At 48.2% G+C, this 14,171-nt stretch overlaps 1 protein-coding gene across 1 annotated transcript in view; it reads left to right on the forward strand.

The window, feature by feature from the left end:
- The first annotated feature begins 6,123 nt into the window (after positions 1-6,123).
- LOC111868934 overlaps positions 6,124-14,171 on the forward strand; it is a 116,861-nt gene continuing 108,813 nt past the window's right edge. Inside the window, exon 1 of the mRNA XM_023860059.2 lies at positions 6,124-6,512. The gene's annotated coding sequence lies outside the window, so the exon portion shown is untranslated. The remainder of the gene's footprint in view (positions 6,513-14,171) is intronic.

Below are 14,171 nucleotides of genomic sequence, written 5' to 3' on the forward strand. Positions count from 1 at the left end.
GGATGTCCCTTGATACAATTCTGACTGACGTAGTGTTCGGGAAAACGCGAAGTGGGATTGCGGTATGAGCAAGTTAGGCCAAGCGCACACCAAGGAAACTGGCAACCGCAACGCAACTGCAATTTCCGAGAACTGTTGTCAACCTGAGTTGAACACGTGTTACTGGATGGAGCAGCGCAAGTTGAGGAAAAGCAACGCAACGTGTGTTCAACTCAGGCACATCACAATTTTGGGAAATTGTGGTTCCGTTCATCAGTTGTCCTGCCATTCGACGTGAACTGCTGACACTATCATTGCATAAATGATGAATCAGTAAAATACAGGCTTAACGCCGTTCGTTCAGTCACGTTCGAAACGGGAGATCAGAATTCATTTTTATCAGTTTTAGGAATGACAGTAGCCGGATGATAAGAAGGAGGACGAGATGGGCGGGGAATGAAGCACGAATGGGAGAAATGAGAAATTCATTCAAAATGCTGGTCGGAATTTTGCTGTCTTCTGGTGTGTTACGTCACATAGAGTTTTGTAGATTGGTGCTAGAGTTTCGGAGACGCCTAGTCCCTCCATCTTCACGGTATAAGATTGCAGCAGGTTCTTCCGAAAAGCTGGAGAAGCTGTGGTTTCGAAATATTCCGTTCTGTGTCTGAAACGTCGCTGGCGCCGTATCATCCTGACACAGTGAGGCAGGTCGTCGCGTCATTAGTAGAAAGTGACTTCCTTCTGTAGTCAGCACACGGTCGCCATGCCGGAGTTGCGTCGAACACGCGGACGTCAGCCTCTGAACGGCTCTGACGGTCGTGTATAAAACTCGGAATTACCGCGTTCCTGGGCGTTGTCCCGCGTCCGGTAGTGTGAAAACTAGGGAACAGAACGTTTCGGCAACTGGATGTGTTTCCGTCCTCAGGTGAGGGCCAGATATAATTCACTCAGTGGATCTAGCTTTTTCTAAGGGACCCAAGAGTGTAGGTGTCTCCCGCCCTCACCTGAGGACGGAAACAGAGCCAGTTGCCGAAACGTTGCGCTCTCTAGCCTTTTAGAATACCGGACGATAGACAAAGTCCAGAAACCCAGTAACTCTCACACATGACTTCTGTTCCACAAGCTTGCCTACTCAAGCACCGTGTTTCACAAGAACTCACCGCGAAACGGCGAGCAGTTCTCCATCTCTAGCTTGCCGGCCACGGCTTGCACATCGCTTCTCCGTACCCTCAGATTACGAGAGGGGTGAGACTGGCGAAGAGGGTTCCAAAGACGATTGTTTGAGTGCGTCTGATCCTTCAAGTGCACGTGATCTATATTGATCGCGCCCTGGGCTCAAGATTCCACGCACCCCAATCTCAGGCGGGCAATGCAGTGAGTGCGGACGGCTCTCAACCTTGAATACCGTCCTGAAAATGGGACCTCTATGTTCCTCCGAAACGTCAGTACCAGAATATGAATGTTTACTGTCATGAGAGGCTGTGGTGTAGTAGAGCAGGTGTTGTCTGCAGTCCTGCTGCAACTGTCGGTAGCGCTGCCGCGGCGGTCCAACATGAAGAGCCTCCCCTGGTTGTGTTTGCCCGTCAGAACTTCTCTCTTTCCTGTAGGCTCTGAGACTGCTCGAGGGTATCAAGTGATCTCAGTGTTCTTACCAGTCTGTACGGCAGCCACGGCTGTTAAAGCGATGTGCAGGTGTAGCGGTAGAGATTTTCGATTCGATTCGAATCCTCGTCCCCAGTCTCTTGTGTACATGGACACGCTTACGTCTCTTCGCAACTTGTCTAAGTGAAGCCAATGCGTGTCGCTCTGGAGGGGGTCCGTTTATATATCTGTACAATTGTCTGAGCACTTTAATGTGATTGTGACAGGAGCAAAAGCACGGGAATACTTGATCGAGTTGGCCGGTCGCGAACCTCCCGTATATCAACTGACTTTACACGGTTAAAAACAGAGTCAGACTTACTTTACGCCTGACGGTTTACAGCCAATGAGTTCGTCTTGGCGACAAGCCCCTTGAGACTCACGACCAGTAATATTATTTTCCAACTGAACACTTGCGGTTATAGTCCCTCTGACGAGAGGATGGGCTTGCTGTTTACAATTTCTGCTGGTCCTCGCCAGCGCAGCTATTCTCAGGTCCGAGTACCACCGGATTCATGACCCGCGACCTTCCGCCTTGTAGCATAGTGCCTCAACCAACTACGTTACCACGTGCCCCAGAATAATATTAAAAGAGGGTTTAAAGAAACAGGATGGGAGGTGTGGACTGGATTAATCAGGCTCAGAATGTGGACGGATGGTGGGCTGTTGTGAACACGGAAACGAACCTTCGGATGAAGAACTCTGCTCCATTTTGGTTCGCTCAGTTAGTTACGAAACGTCCATCTCAGAACAGTCGTGTTTCATCCTTAATTTTTCTGGTACCATTTACCTTCCCTTGTAGGGGTATCAAAACTTTTGAATTTGGAGTGTGCCATTACAGGGCGATCTGTTGGGAACCCCGTCTGAGCGGTCTAGGCCGTGCCTGAGCTGAGTTAGTCCTGTGACTATTACCTGTATCGTGTAGCGGTGGCTTGTGCGCGCGCATCTCCCTTGCTCTCACGAATCTGTGTATTGATGTGACCAGTCCTGCCAGCATTGCTACACTCTGCTTATGAAATGACAACGAAGCCGCTCTCTCTGCAATTTGTCTGTCTGTCTGTCTGTTTGCTTTTCTAGCAGACTGTTTAACGATCCTGTCAGTAATCGGCATCTGTATAATCGAAAGATGGGTTGACTATGAAGAATGAAATTGAAAGATGTGGACGGAACCGGTCATGCCTCAGTTTAAGGTACTATCCCAACATTACCCCGATGAACTTAGGTAAAACATAAAAATCCTTATCAGGAGGGTTGTTGCTTGCCGGTATTGCAACCGGGCGTACAGTGTGTTAGAGACAGTGCATAGGTTAACCGGAAGAGAAATTACCCGAAACGTCAGTAGTAACAACTTCTTGAGAGCTGGAATGGTTGAGTCAGTAAAGTGACTGGATAAGAGCTGGACGATCAGGTTATGACAATAAACAGGGCTGAAAAGCTGCAACCCGCATCAAAATGCGCACATTTTGCGCATGTGCTCTTTGTACCATGGTCATATGAATGCGCATTCGATGTGTGCACCTTTCATAAAACTCTGCAGTTACTGTGGTTACCATGGTTACCGCATTTCGGTAGTTGCAGTCATATCACTCCCATCCCACAAGTTGGTGCGTCCGCCATGTTCTTTTTGCCAGTTGTGCTTTGGCGTGAGCCTCACTGACGTCCATACCACGAATTTGTTCGAATTTATCCGTCGGTTACATAGAGACAGACGGACAGACGTTTTTACACGAACTCTTGTCCAACTGGCAACGGCTTTTCTTGCGTCTTAATGTTCTGAATGCCAGGGCATACTCAGTTCTTGCAATGGGCTTGTCCCTACGCTATACTCTGTAATGAAAATTGCCCTGTAGCCCTGATCAGCTCAGGAGATTAGGGTCACAATTGTATTGGGGGGGGGGAAGTGTTTCCTAAGGCCAAGTGACCATACACCATTCAGTGCCTGGCCAGTGCTATAAAATTTTCCTTTAAATTTGTGTATTTGTTTAACATATTTTAAACTGTCGGTCGGTTCTCCTTAGTGACGCCCTCTGAAAAGTATTTTCTTCCCTGCTGTAGTCTGCAGATGTTTCTGACATGTAACAATTCTGAAATTAATTTGTAAGTTCAACGTCCCCATGGATAGCTTTCCTCCTTCGTGACCGAGAGGTCCCAGGTTTAGATCTGGACTCGGACACTGTACTGTTGTTTTCTGCAGTCCATCCAGGCAAATATATGGCCAGTACCTCAAAGTAGGCCTCGTCCACTTCCTCCCGCATCGTTTCCAGTTCATTATTCGCGTATTATTCTACTGCTCGAGAGCTTGTGCTACTGACAGCGTCGTTAAACAGACACTGATTTCATCTGCTCGTGGCCTGCACTGAAGGACGGGCCCCTCTCCCTCCTTCGTTAGTCTTCCATCTTATTTCCTTCCCGTTGCCATGGAAACACCACTGCAATTCTTGATTCTGTCAGTTGTGTGGGGGCTGACTCTCCACTCGCTGTACGTGTATTTATTGTGTTCTGGTAGAGCTTTACTTACGTTTCGGGGGAACATCCTGCTTCCATACTCAGGGTCGAAAAGTAAGACAAGCGAGCAACAGTAATATGCAAGATGGATGTGACGCCGTTTAGTCCGGTAGAATTTGAACGATGAGGACCGCGTATTGGACTACACGGCGTCACAGTACTTATTGATGCCCTAACTTCATTGCGGGAGGTTTGCCTTTCGAATGCTGACCAACATAGCCGTGTCAGCAAACGCGACTGCAGGCACTATCAGGCATTGCCTTGAGGGGAACATTGCAAGCAGTATTTCGCAATGTTAACTGGAACTCGTAAGCAACCAGAAGCTGCAATCATGCAACTTTGCAAACATATAGCTCTACACGTAAACATATTTTTAAAATTTTTGTCTAAGATTCAATTTTAAAAAGAGAAAGTCGTGTTCTAGGGAGATATGGTACTTACACGTTAACGAGTGAGGCAAGTAACTTCATAACCTAGCGCCATGTTAGCTCTGCCAGCCGCAGAAGTTTATGTGTAAAGACAAAACTCACAGCTTAACCTCAGAAGGCAGAAAACATAACCAAAATTCTGATGAATCAGTGGATTCGTTGCTGAAGGCGAAATGTAAGGTTGGCAGTGCTGACGCGGCTGCTAACATGGCGGTACATGTTAAAGTTGCTTTCGTCATCCGTTAATGCGCAAGTATCAGAACTTATTGAAAATGTTTTTACAAGTACAGCACTAGAACAGTCTGCAGCAACAGAGCCCCAAACAGCACATGTACCAAATTCCGTAAACGCGTATAAGTTGCTGTGGGCTTGGCTCCGGCGGGGAGCCTGGGAAAAACCAGGCGTGCCCCGTCCCGGACTTTTGTAAACAGAATCTGAATTTAAAAAGTAACAAATTATACAGAATTTTAATAACAACAAGAAGCTCTGGGAAGAACTAATCGCATGTTTTCCTTTGATAGGACACTGACCGCATAGAGAACTACGCGTCAAACAATTGTTCCATTGTTGGGTATGTGATCGTAACCGCGGTAACGTTTTTACTGAGCCGTTGCCTAGCAACGATAACGGTCTACACCTACAGACACACGCACTGGTAGGAGGGATTTATGAAGGACGCCGTTGACATGAGTCCAGGTTCCATAAAGACTGGTTGAGCCATTCAAAAGTTGATGGGGGCGGGTTCACAGACAGCATTGGTGATATCATAAGCCTACTTTTATGTTTTTCAAAATATGAAACAGCCTAAAAATTAGTACGGAGGGGGCGGGAGCAGTGGGGTGGGGCGTGGTTTTGACATCATCAGCAAGTGACAGGTTCCTTCACGTTCTGGACTTGCATTCATGAGGTTCTCGGTTTCAGTCTCGGCCGCGACCCTGGCTATTCCGCCTGTGGTTGTTCGTCGTTTTCCTCAGTCAGTCCAGGAAAATAGTTGCATATTGGCTCCATTAGGCCTGACCCTCTTCCTTCCAAATCCCGTCCCTTGTTCACCGATAATCCTCTCCTGCTACTCTATACCGTGAGATACCAACTGACTCTATGGAGCTGAGTCTTTGAGAAGCTAACAGTTGCCCAGCTACTCAAGAAATCTGCAGAATTTTATGGAATCTGAAGGCTCATTACCGCGCTCACAAGAGACCTCCACTGGTCCCTGTCCTGAGCCAGACATATCCAATCCACACCTTCCTACATCGTTGAGATCAATTCTATCTACCACTAGGTTTTCCTAGTGCTCACTTTCCTTCACATTTTTGTATCAAAACTTTGAAGTTCTGTGGGATATTGATGACGGTGCAGAATTGGCCAGACAAATAGAAAGATGAACAGGTTTTAATGAGAACTGCGCCATTAGGCGCCGTGTAAAATTAGAACCGGATTTCACGGAAAGTTCCTGAACTGAAGATGGCGCTGTTCCTGTTACGGGGTGCTGTGCGCGCGGCGTTTCAGCGCGGGGGGGGGGAGTGCGAACCAGCGATGAACCCTGGCCTAGTCACACAAGTCAGTCAGTCAGTAAACACTAGCAGTTGTGGTTCTGCCGCACCGCCTCCTCGCTTCTGTGTTGCAGTTCGTCTGTCACTTAGCCTCTTCGCCCGCCCCCGCCACAAGTCTCGGGGGGGCGTCTCGTGCGCTGGGCCCACTGCTTTGAGCAAATCATTACATCACATGGGAAGCGGTGAGATGTAAACAAAGCCAAGTGTGGATGTCGGGGCGCCGTGTGTTTAAATACCTTTCGAGTGAAAGTTTGTTTGGTGACAGGGACATTTCGCAGGAACACGTGGAAGACAGGACCCCGTGCTGTGTCCTTCGTTTGCACTTCACACCGACCGCAGTAACCGCCCCCCCCCCTCCTGCTTCGTGTTTGTGCTCACCCACAGGAGCTGAGACGCCGCTTCGGGTCAGGTAAGTTTGCTTGTCACGTGTGGCATACGTAACCACCGCGGCGGCCCGGGTTCGGTCAAGTGGGATTTGTGGTGGACAAAGTGGCGCTGGGGCGCGTTTTCTCCGAGTACTTCGGTTTCCCTTGCCAATCTTCATTCCACCAAATTCTCCATCATCATAATCACCCGGGGCTGGCTACAATAGGCCAATCAGTGGCCGCCGTGCCGAGTGGACCCAGTTGGACTCCACCCCCCACTAAGCGAATTAAAAAAAAGTTACGTGAGCGTGAGACCTGGCGTTAACGGAATTTCGGGTTACCGCAGGAACGATGTGGTCAGCCATTAACACGTTGCATTTACGTAGATTATGTAATGGGACACGAACGAGGGTACAGTCTTTTGTTTTCAATGTGTCTTGGTTGTTCTCAGGGCGCTGATAATGTTTTGGTGTCAGAATGTGGAATGTAATGTACATAAAGGAGATGCGTTACGGTTGAATATTTGTGCGTGCTATTTGTGGGAGATGGCGTTTAAACGTCTGCCTCGACGTATCATTCGGTAACATTCAGGACTAGAAAGGAATACAGGAGAAAGCAGGGGAAGTTAATAGTACGAAAAGTTATGTAACGAATAAGGACCCCCCAGTGAATTCTGAAAGGTTTTACTTTAATATTATTTTCTTTTATTTAACGACGCTGTTTGTTATGTGAGAGTATATAGGTCTAGAGTCGAGTTACTGGAAAATGAGTAATGAACTGACAAGGATATCGAAGGACGTGGTCTTGATTTAATTTTAGATTCTGACCTAGGATTTTCCTATAGAATAGATAAAACGATAAAGCCCAGACAAAATGGTGGTAAAGCCGAAGTTTGAGCCCGGGACCTCCCAATACGAAACCGAGCACTGCCCTCGCGACCGCTCCGCTGTGTGACGTGTATGTTTGCTTATGTAATATGCAGATAAGCGGTAATAAATTCCGAGCAAAGCAGCCGCGATGTGCGGGTGACCTCGTTTCGTTTTACTGCTGCAGTGTGCCTGCTTTCGTTCTTAAATTGCGTTTGGGAACAGCTGGAGCTCGGCTTCACTGCAGTCACTTTGCACCCTTCGGCTGCCGCTCCCAGGTGTACAGTTGTATTGTTAGCCCCCTTGTACTGCACACCGTCGCACCCGCGACTTCCCGACTCCTCGAATTTCTCGACTTCACAGTTCAGACCTGCGCCCCCGCATTTTGGACTCCAAACTCGAATTTCGGACCTACGCCGTGCTGTAATGTCTTTAATGGCATCTCTTAACGATACATGATATAACATTAAGTAACTTACTTATATTTAATAGAGGCTGCGCCATGGCTCAGGTGGTTAGTCGCAAGCTTCTCACCGAGGCGACCCGGGTTCGAGCCAGGGTGTGGTCATGTGGAATTTGTGGTGGACAAAGTGGCACTGGGGCAGGTTTCCTCCGAGTACTTCGGTTTCCCCCGCCAATTCGCATCCCACCGAGTGCTCCACAATCATCATCTGGGGCTGGTACAATAGGCCAAATAGAGGCGAGCTCAGTCTCACCCCATGAGAAGAAAATTAATAGTCCACATGCTTAATACTGCGTTATATCGTGTCTCCTCATTGATTTTGTATTAAAAATAAAATTAAAACGTAACATGGGGTAAAATGCATTGAAAAAATTATGCCCTTAGCCTTGACCTCCAGGAACGAAACGCTATAGGTCCCATATTGTAAGGAACTCGATTTACGCGCCCTTTTCGGGAACGCATTAACTCACAAGTAGGAGCCTAAGCAGGGCGGGTAGTGGTTGTCGTTTGATGTTGTGTCGCTGCCACGCCGTTTCCATGGAAACGGAATGCAAACGTGATGTTGAAGCGTGGGAAGGACATGAAAGTGCAAATGCTGTCTGAGTAATGTTCCTCTTCCTCTCCGAAGGGCAACTGCGAGTACTAGGACCAGTGAGTAACTTGCACACGCACTTTGGATAGAGAGTACAGGTTGTTGCATGAAAAGAAAGTAAAGGTATCCCTGTAACAGGCCGTGGAGGCCCATTGGGTTGTGAGACGTCGAGGCTCCCACATTTTCTAGACAATCAATTCACAGATGGCGGTGAGGTCAGCCTTACGCGCCGGCCGGCCTTTACCTCCCAGGAAGATTCCTGGTACTCATTTCTGTTAGAAGCTGAGTCGACCCCAGGGTCATAATGCGGCTGGAAGGATTAGGTCAATTGAAAAATCCAGTGATTTCATCGCCAATCGAACCCGCGATCTTCCGGCTTGCAGCATAGTGCGTGAACGAGCTACGCTACCGCGTGACCCGCCTGTTACTTTTAAGACGTAGCCAGAACTACAACAGAACATGCAAGCGTACAGGTGATATCAGTGTTGTCTTATTCGATGACCCCCTGTCAGGGTTTTACGCACTGCTAAATGCTTCGCGAACAGCAGCAGACTGTTTCGATGCGAAGTGACGTGAGGGTCTGCGCGTGAATACACGTTGCTCGCATCTGCGGAGCTTCTGCGCAACTGGCGACAGCAGGAGCCTAGCAACCAAGGTGGCACTTACTCGAGCATAACAAGGGAAGTTGGGGAGACAGTTTCTGATTCATTTTCTGCGCCATAAAACGGTACAGTTCTGTCGGTATAGCGATGGTCTATGAGCTGGGGTTCGATTCCCGGCAGTGCAAGAGTTTTCTCCTCCACAGCGTCCAGACCGGCTCTGGGGCCCACCCAGCCTCGTCTCCAATGGTTAACGGGGGCTGTTTCCCCGGGTAGGTAAAGCAGCTGGGACATTAAGCTGACCACTAACCCTCATCTAGTGCTGAGGTAAAGAATAGTGGAGCTATACCTCCACTCCCCCATATGTCTTCAGGGCGTATTGCTTAATTCTATTTAAGCACAGGGGTTGTTGCTTGGGTTGCGTCTTGTGTGCCTGTTTATATGCTGCACAGTTTAAGAACATTTGCACCTATAAATAACACTTGGTTGTCAAGATGACACACTTCGGACTGGGCACATGGAAACTACCCTCGATACAGCGGAGTGAAGCTATCTTCAGGGAAATGTTGGGGTGCACGTGTACGAAATGAGCCATGCCACACTACCCCGCAGTTGCAGCGGTAACCCAGGGGACCTAGCTCAGCGGCAGATCTTGCGAAGAAATATATAATGTTCTGTTTCTAGCTCAGACAGGGTGGATTATTGTCGGGGCTCCCATGAGGCCGAGGGGTGATAGTGAGTCAAGGGAACTGCCGACTTCCCCAGGCAGGTACTGCGAAAACACTGCGCCCCCACCAAAAAGCAGCAGCAATATTGCGACGCAATAAAATTGTAATCAATACTCATATTGATCTGCGCAGAATTGCACTCAACACACGCTTGACCAAAAATGGTGGTCCACGGGTCCACGGGTAGGGCGCACGATTGCAGACAGCAAGTGTTGGGGGTGAGTGGCAGCTCCGTGTATTGGCACACCATTCGTCCCATGGCAGGCCACCATCACAGCACTGCACGCCATCCTGAGCAGCTCACGCCTCCTCTGCTCCTCACAATCAGTTCATCTGACACCAGACAAACGCACCTGTCCCTCTGCTCAGTTAAGCGCGTCATCTCAGTATGTGATGCAGGTCAGTATTCCGCTTCACGCCCCGGCCGTTTAACCCCCGGGGAACAAACCTAGGTACCCACTGGATACGACGCTGGGTGAACCCCAGAGGCGGGGCGAACGCTGTTGAGAAGAGAACAATTTCTTGCCCCTTTCGGAAATCGAACCTTGGTGTGCAGCCCATAGCCTGCCCCTAAACCGACCGAGATATCCCGCCTTACTAAGCTAGAAACATTTGGGACGGCTTGGGTTCACATCTCGGACCGGCGATCAGCCCTCCTGACTGAGGTGCTGGAGTTTCTCCTAAGGGTCTCGAGGCAGCTGCTAGGATACTATCACAAAGTGGGTGGCTTCCTTCCTCATCCTTTCCAGTTCATTGTTTACGCTGTTTTAGGAAGAGAAACCGGTTAATTCTGTTTAGGGAAACAGTCGCTGTTTATTGCGAGAACCGTACGGAACACACAAATAATACAGAGATTCAGTCCGTACCTCACAGGAAACACATTACGTCTCCGTTACGAAGCCCAACCGGTTAATGCTGTTTAGGGAAACAGTCGCTGTTTATTGCGAGAACCGTACGGAACACACAAATAATACAGAGATTCAGTCCGTACCTCACAGGAAACACATTACGTCTCCGTTACGAAGCCCAACCGGTTAATGCTGTTTAGGGAAACAGTCGCTGTTTATTGCGAGAACCGTACGGAACACACAAATAATACAGAGATTCAGTCCGTACCTCACAGGAAACACATTACGTCTCCGTTACGAAGCCCAACCGGTTAATGCTGTTTAGGGAAACAGTCGCTGTTTATTGCGAGAACCGTACGGAACACACAAATAATACAGAGATTCAGTCCGTACCTCACAGGAAACACATTACGTCTCCGTTACGAAGCCCAACCGGTTAATGCTGTTTAGGGAAACAGTCGCTGTTTATTGCGAGAACCGTACGGAACACACAAATAATATAGAGATTCAGTCCGTACCTCACAGGAAACACATTACGTCTCCGCTACAGAGCCCAACTGGTTAATGCTGTTTAGGGAAACAGTCGCTGTTTATTGTGAGAACCATACGGAACACATAGTTAAGGAGTTGAAACGCATTTCAATGAATCATTTCGTCGGTCAGCTTTCACTTTCTATAAGTTGTCAGGAAAACTGGTTACACCCTTCAAGACAAAGCATCGCATGGCCATGGCAACAGCACCTTCTGGTCCGACGAGTTGCCAAGATAAACGAAATGCACCAACCAGAATCACACGAACAACGTAAGCGAAATCTTTATTGACATGCTGCTAGTCGTGCAGTTAGTCAATAAATTCCGCGCCATTTACAGTACCCGAAAGTTCATTGCCGTATTCACAAGAGCCGTGAGCTAGTTTACGAAATTGTACCCTCTCTTTCTATTTCTTGAAGAAACGTGTTAATGTTATCATCCCATCTACGCTTGGGTCTTTCAAGTGGTTACTTCCTTCTGGTTTTCCAGCAAAAATGCTGTATGCATTTATAATTTCCTCTCCGCATACTACACACCGCCTCAGTATCATCATGCTTGGTGATTGTAATGGAAATTGGCGAGGTGAACATTATTACGCAGCTCCTCGTTCTGTAATTTTCTCCATTCTCGTGAAATAGTCGAGTATCGTTTTGAAGAAACTTTCAGATACACAGAAGTTCATCATTGTATCATGTCAGCAGCTATGCTGTGTAGGAATGATGAATTGGAAGGGATTTGGAAGGAAGCGAGCATGATCTAATGGCGGTACTGATCTGGCCTGGAGTGACTTCGGAGATCCACGTAAATCATCAGTCAGGATAACCCGTCCGAGATTCGAAGCAGACAGTCCAGAATACAAGTTCAGAGCGTTATTGTTGCTACGTGAACCTGCTAGTGTCTCATCTGTCCGGGTATTCGGGGCAGTTTCGGTATTTTGTTTCGAAGCATTGAAATTGAAGAACATAACCCATTGAAGGAAAAGAAATAGAATTGTTAAAATAGTCCTAATTAATACAATGTAACCTGCTATAAATTTACCGAAGTTTCGGAGGAACATATTGCCTCCGTCATCAAGATCTAAGAATAAGCCAAGTAAGCAGACTCTGCTTGCTGGTAATCCGCCTGTTCTTAAACCCTGAAGTTGGAGGCGATACGTTCTTCCGAATCGTCGATGATCTACCAGACTACACGGCGTCACATTCTAGAATGTTGTAGACATACCGTTCATAGTCACCACTGTGATAACCTGAAATGAAACACATGTACATTTGTGAAATTTATTTTTGACTTATTGTTCTTTTATGGGACATATCTGGTTGTAGCCGCCCCTCCCCTCGGACAGAATGTCAAGTGAGCACCTTGGTTCTCTGAACTAAGGGTACGAAGGCGAAGCTATCCCTGTAACAGGCCGTGGAGGCCCATAGGTTTGTGAGACGTCGATGCTCCCACATTTTCTAGACAATCGGCTCACAGGTAGCGGTGAAGTTGTCACGCTTACGCGCCGGCTGCCCTTTACCCCAGGAAGATTCCTGGTACTCATTTCTGTTAGGGGCTAAGTCGACCCCAGGGCTATAGTGCGGCTGGAAAGATAGGTGAATTGAAAAATCCAGTGACCTCATCGGTAGGTGAACTTGCGATATTCCGGCTTGTAGCTTAGTGCCTCAACCTACTACGCTACCACTTGCCACTTTGCTCACCACAAATCCCACGTTATCTGAAGTGGGACTGAACTCGGGGCACCGGTGTCCTGTCACCTGAGCTGCCTACTAGCCGTTCGTCCACGCGATGGGTGGAGACTCCATTATGTACGTAAGCAAAGCAGCGTATGAATTCTACAATGCAAACCTCAGTCTTCAGTCTGCAAGGCCACCCGTCAGGGGCTCTCGCGGACGAGTGGTCTCCCATTGCAACGCAACCGCGCTGCTTCCTGTAATGAGAATCAGTTGGGACGGCAATGCCGGCTGGCTTACAGCCCGGCCATTCTGGTATCGAATTGCAGAGAAAGATTAGAACAAGACTTGCATCTCTGCTGAAATAGTCCTCTTTTTCTAGCGCCGTTTCCGCGTTGGAAGGGTCGGCGAACAAAACGTATCCGTTCTCTTCTTTCTTCTCACAATCTTGGCTTTTCGATTTCTTGCCAACTCCTGCATTTTGCTCAGGGTCTCGCCATAGGGCTCTTCTTTCCTTCCCGAATCCTTGCCAGTGTTTCCTCCTCGATGTATGTGGTGGAGTTCAAGGTCATTCATTGTACTCATTTTAGTGGTTCCAGAATGTTCTGACATGACGCATCCCTTTTGGTTTTCACTACCCACCCCCCCACTTTATGTTTAAGTAAACGAAAGCCTTTACACTCGTTTTTATATTTGAGTTTACCTCGCAATTACGAGTAGCACACGACACCCACCGGCACGAAATCCACGTTGCACTGTGGTCCCAATTTAGCGATTTGTACTGCCAACAAATGTCGAAATGTAATCCCTTTTTTTTGTGTGTGTTTTATTTAAGAGTTCAGACGTAGTTTCTTGGGGTGAGGTGAGTCTGAGTCCACTTGGTAGGTCGGCCACTACTGTCCTGTGGGAGCCCCGGATGGTAATGATGAGAATTGGCAGGGGAAACCGAAGTACTCGCAGAAAACCTTCCCCAGTGCCACTTTGTCCACCACATATTCCACATGACCTGACCTGGGATCGAACCCGGGAAGCCGGTGACTAAGCGCTTGAGCTGTGACGCAGTCGTGACGTGTGCCTACGACATAGGCGATTAAATGCAGTTATGAATTATTTCAAGTTGAAATTCGTTTCTTTTTTGTGATGGCGGCATGTCCCGTCGTGCCCGGGAGTTTGGGCACGGGAGCTCCGTTTTTACATGCCCAAAACATCGCATCGCTCCTCTTCCTGCTTTTTGTCTCCCAGTCCCATTGCGACAAAATGGCGAGTATCTGATGTGAAAGAATGCGGTACATCAGCCAGCGTGCTTATTTTTCGTCTGGCCAATGTGTGCCGGATCCTAACTCACTTGGGGACACATACCGGGGGGGGGGGGGCACAGACCGGGGGGGAATTTGGCCCCCACAACG

The sequence above is a fragment of the Cryptotermes secundus genome, unplaced genomic scaffold, assembly GCF_002891405.2.
Source record: "Cryptotermes secundus unplaced genomic scaffold, Csec_1.0 scaffold976, whole genome shotgun sequence".
Lineage (NCBI taxonomy): Eukaryota > Metazoa > Arthropoda > Insecta > Blattodea > Kalotermitidae > Cryptotermes > Cryptotermes secundus.